Here is a 4,829-nt window from a genome sequence, read left to right as displayed (position 1 = left end):
TGGTGTTTAACGACTACGACGACGATGATGACGATACATTTATCTCTATATCGTACGAAGAAAAGAAGAAACAGCGTGGCGTTACTTCTTATATGTTAGATTGTTTCGCACAAACGCGCATATTCTTCATCTTTATAAACGATGATGATGAGTATTTTATTCTCTCGTCTGTCTCAAAAAACACAAAAACACAGTTCCCTGGTTGATCCTGCCAGTAGTCATATGCTTGTCTCAAAGATTAAGCCATGCATGTCTCAGTACAAGCCAAATTAAGGTGAAACCGCGAAGGCTCATTAATCAGTTATGGTTCCTTAGATCGTACCCACATTTACTTGGATAACTGTGGTAATTCTAGAGCTAATACATGCAAACAGCTCCGACCGGAGACGGAAGGAGCGCTTTTATTAGATCAAAACAATCGGTGGCGGTTTCGCCGTCATCGTACAACTTGGTGAATCTGAATAACTTTACGCTGATCGCACGGTCTCGCACCGGCGACGCATCTTTCAAATGTCTGCCTTATCAACTGTCGATGGTAGGTTCTGCGCCTACCATGGTTGTAACGGGTAACGGGGAATCAGGGTTCGATTCCGGAGAGGGAGCCTGAGAAACGGCTACCACATCCAAGGAAGGCAGCAGGCGCGCAAATTACCCACTCCCGGCACGGGGAGGTAGTGACGAAAAATAACGATACGGGACTCATCCGAGGCCCCGTAATCGGAATGAGTACACTCTAAACCCTTTAACGAGGATCAATTGGAGGGCAAGTCTGGTGCCAGCAGCCGCGGTAATTCCAGCTCCAATAGCGTATATTAAAGTTGTTGCGGTTAAAAAGCTCGTAGTCGAATTTGTGTCCCGCGCCGCCGGTTCATCGTTCGCGGTGTTAACTGGCGTTTCGCGGGACGTCCTGCCGGTGGGCTTAGCTCGAGAGGGCGGCCCAACTCAATCCCGCCGCGGTGCTCTTCATTGAGTGTCGAGGTGGGCCGGCACGTTTACTTTGAACAAATTAGAGTGCTTAAAGCAGGCTAAAACTTCGCCTGAATACTGTGTGCATGGAATAATGGAATAGGACCTCGGTTCTATTTTGTTGGTTTTCGGAACCCCGAGGTAATGATTAATAGGAACGGATGGGGGCATTCGTATTGCGACGTTAGAGGTGAAATTCTTGGATCGTCGCAAGACGGACAGAAGCGAAAGCATTTGCCAAAAACGCTTTCATTGATCAAGAACGAAAGTTAGAGGTTCGAAGGCGATCAGATACCGCCCTAGTTCTAACCATAAACGATGCCAGCTAGCGATCCGCCGACGTTCCTCCGATGACTCGGCGGGCAGCTTCCGGGAAACCAAAGCTTTTGGGTTCCGGGGGAAGTATGGTTGCAAAGCTGAAACTTAAAGGAATTGACGGAAGGGCACCACCAGGAGTGGAGCCTGCGGCTTAATTTGACTCAACACGGGAAACCTCACCAGGCCCGGACACCGGAAGGATTGACAGATTGAGAGCTCTTTCTTGATTCGGTGGGTGGTGGTGCATGGCCGTTCTTAGTTGGTGGAGCGATTTGTCTGGTTAATTCCGATAACGAACGAGACTCTAGCCTGCTAAATAGGCGTATTTCGACATCCCAAATGCCGGCTGGAGCCGGGTTCGCCCGGTCTCTATGTGCGGTTTTTACTGTCGGCGTACAAACAATTCTTCTTAGAGGGACAGGCGGCTTCTAGCCGCACGAGATTGAGCAATAACAGGTCTGTGATGCCCTTAGATGTTCTGGGCCGCACGCGCGCTACACTGAAGGAATCAGCGTGTCCTCCCTGACCGAGCGGTCCGGGTAACCCGCTGAACCTCCTTCGTGCTAGGGATTGGGGCTTGCAATTGTTCCCCATGAACGAGGAATTCCCAGTAAGCGCGAGTCATAAGCTCGCGTTGATTACGTCCCTGCCCTTTGTACACACCGCCCGTCGCTACTACCGATTGAATGATTTAGTGAGGTCTTCGGACCGGTGCGCGGTGGCGTTTCGACGTTGCCGATGTTGCTGGGAAGATGACCAAACTTGATCATTTAGAGGAAGTAAAAGTCGTAACAAGGTTTCCGTAGGTGAACCTGCGGAAGGATCATTAACGTGTAAATGTTGTTGTTTAGTTGTCACACATACACACACATTTTGTCTGTGCTGATCAACAAAAAACACACATACATACACTATTCGTATGATGATCAATTCTCATACAAAATTCTTTATTATGCGTCGAACGGAAAAGCAACAACGGGTCGTCTTGCATTAAGCGGATCTGTTGTTACGTTTTTCGATTTATTTTATAAATCGATTGTAAACGTGCCGTAAACGACGTTTTCAAAGAATTTTTTCGAACATTAACACGAATCAATATTGTCGAAAGATGGTTATGTGCTAACGTTTTATTATTGCTTTCGCAGTGCCGGTCTTAGCGTATTTCCATCATCGTATTCGCTTCGAAAAAAAGTACTAATACACAGTGGTGGTGTATAATTAATGTGCAAGAGATGTTGTTGTTGTTGTTGTAGTATTTGTATATGGTTGGAGTTATTTATAATAACAAACAAGAATGAATGAATGAATAATAATGGTGTCTGCCAATACGATCGTACTTTATGTACACGACTAAAACTTTATACATACAAACCATAATAATAAATAAACTCGAAACAACCAACAACAAAATTAATACGCTACTGTACATACAAATACACATTTATACATACCATCATTTTACTTAACCGATGGTGAGTGATGTTTGAAAAATAAACGCTTAGGCTTACGGTTTTGTAAGCCAGTCTTTGCGTATTTTCTTCATCGTATTCGCTTCGGAAAAAAGAAAATAAAGATGGTGTATAATTAATGTGTAAAAGAGATGTTGTAGTTGTAATTTAATTTGTAAATGGTTGGAGTTTATTAATAAATAAAAGGGGCTGTCTATTCGTCTGTACTTTATGTACAAGACTAAAACTTTATACATACAAACCATAATAATAAATAAACTCGAAACAACCAACAACAAAATTAATACGCTACTGTACATACAAATACACATTTATACATACCATCATTTTACTTAACCGATGGTGAGTGATGTTTGAAAAATAAACGCTTAGGCTTACGGTTTTGTAAGCCAGTCTTTGCGTATTTTCTTCATCGTATTCGCTTCGGAAAAAAGAAAATAAAGATGGTGTATAATTAATGTGTAAAAGAGATGTTGTAGTTGTAATTCAATTTGTAAATGGTTGGAGTTTATTAATAAATAAAAGGGGCTGTCTATTCGTCTGTACTTTATGTACAAGACTACAAAAACGTTTTATAACAATAAAAAGCTCGAAACAACCAATAACAAAATATACTACTATACTACTATACATACAAACGCACATTTATAAATACATAAAATCAATTTACTTTATCGATAGTGAGTGATGTTTGGAAAAAAACGCTTAGGCTTACGGTTTTCGGGTACCTGGGTTCCGCATGCGTCGAAGTAATAATTTACTTTAACGACGCGACGAACCGTAGGAATCTAAATAAAAAAGTTTATTAACTTTTTTAGATTCTGTGGGTTTTAAATGATATACGCCCGACTGACGAAGGAACGTTTTGCACTGCCTGTGCTTTTCTTTTGATTCGTTTTTATGTCGACGGACGTTCTTAGAATGCCCACCAAACGACGTATCACACAAAACACCCTACAATTGTATTGTTTGGTAAATATTGTTGTGATTAAGTTTGCAGCTGTGGCGTTTGTTTGAAGAAAACGTCTGGTTTTTCGACATATTTTCTATTTAATAAATATACATAATGCTTATCGCAAAAGGAGCAGAGTTTTATAGACAAAGTTGATAGAGAAAAAAAACCTAATAGATATATATATACGTATTTATAAAACGTTAATATCATCGGGTTATTCTTTATGTAAACTTAAACTATAACTGCATACTCTTTTCGATAAGTAGAAACAAATGCCACTTTAATTAAATAAAATATTATAAAATATAACGCCGAACGTTTCTTTCGATTGGTCCGTTTCTCACATATACATCACAATTGTAATAACCTTAAGTAGTTATTTTTGTTGTTGTGTGATGATGAAACGATTTCGATGTGGAACGGTGCGTTATGTAATAATATTTTAAATTTGTTTGAAAAGATTACCCTGAACGGTGGATCACTTGGCTCGTGGGTCGATGAAGAACGCAGCTAATTGCGCGTCAACTTGTGAACTGCAGGACACATGAACATCGACATTTCGAACGCACATTGCGGTCCTCGGATATACTGTTCCCGGACCACTCCTGGCTGAGGGTCGTGTCAATTTCAAAGACTGCTCGGTTTTTGTCTTAAACACAGCGCACAATGTTGTGTAGACAATTACGTCGGAGCGTGTTGGGTGCAAATATGACGCGTTACTATAATTGTTAATTGATTGTCGGTTGTCATAATAAAATATTATGCAACGTAGACAACAATAAAAACAATATAAAAAAATAACGCGGCATCCTAAAACGCAATAGCGGCTGACATTCTTATTAGTTTGTTGGTACAAGTTGGTTTAGACGTAGCACGTCCGATATTAAAAAGCAGCCACAACGCTTAAATTTCGAACGAAGCGATCGTCGTGTCCGAGACGTTAAAGTTGTTTATATGCATATTTTATGCACTATAATTAACAACAACAACATTCTCGCAACGACGTCAGATCGATGTTTGAAATTGTTTGGAGGCAGCCATATAAACGGAATACGTGTAATTATCGTCTGACAAAATAAAGGCAAATTTATATTTGCGACCTCAGAGCAGGTGAGACTACC

At 40.9% G+C, this 4,829-nt stretch overlaps 3 non-coding genes across 3 annotated transcripts in view; all 3 read left to right on the top strand.

Annotated features, from left to right (window-relative positions):
• Window positions 1-195: 195 nt before the first annotated feature.
• Window positions 196-2,113, top strand: LOC135267853 (small subunit ribosomal RNA). Its single transcript, XR_010336225.1, has one exon. It is a non-coding gene; the product is annotated as a small subunit ribosomal RNA (ribosomal RNA).
• A 2,057-nt stretch (window positions 2,114-4,170) lies between these two features.
• Window positions 4,171-4,327, top strand: LOC135267851 (5.8S ribosomal RNA). Its single transcript, XR_010336223.1, has one exon. It is a non-coding gene; the product is annotated as a 5.8S ribosomal RNA (ribosomal RNA).
• A 477-nt stretch (window positions 4,328-4,804) lies between these two features.
• LOC135267849 (large subunit ribosomal RNA) overlaps window positions 4,805-4,829 on the top strand; it is a 4,041-nt gene continuing 4,016 nt past the window's right edge. Inside the window, exon 1 of the ribosomal RNA XR_010336221.1 lies at window positions 4,805-4,829. This exon is cut by the window's right edge and continues 4,016 nt beyond it. This is a non-coding gene — a ribosomal RNA (large subunit ribosomal RNA).

This window comes from Tribolium castaneum, unplaced genomic scaffold (genome assembly GCF_031307605.1).
Source record: "Tribolium castaneum strain GA2 unplaced genomic scaffold, icTriCast1.1 ptg000105l, whole genome shotgun sequence".
In the NCBI taxonomy this organism is placed as follows: Eukaryota; Metazoa; Arthropoda; class Insecta; order Coleoptera; family Tenebrionidae; genus Tribolium; species Tribolium castaneum.
This window is presented reverse-complemented; position numbering and strand designations above follow the sequence as displayed.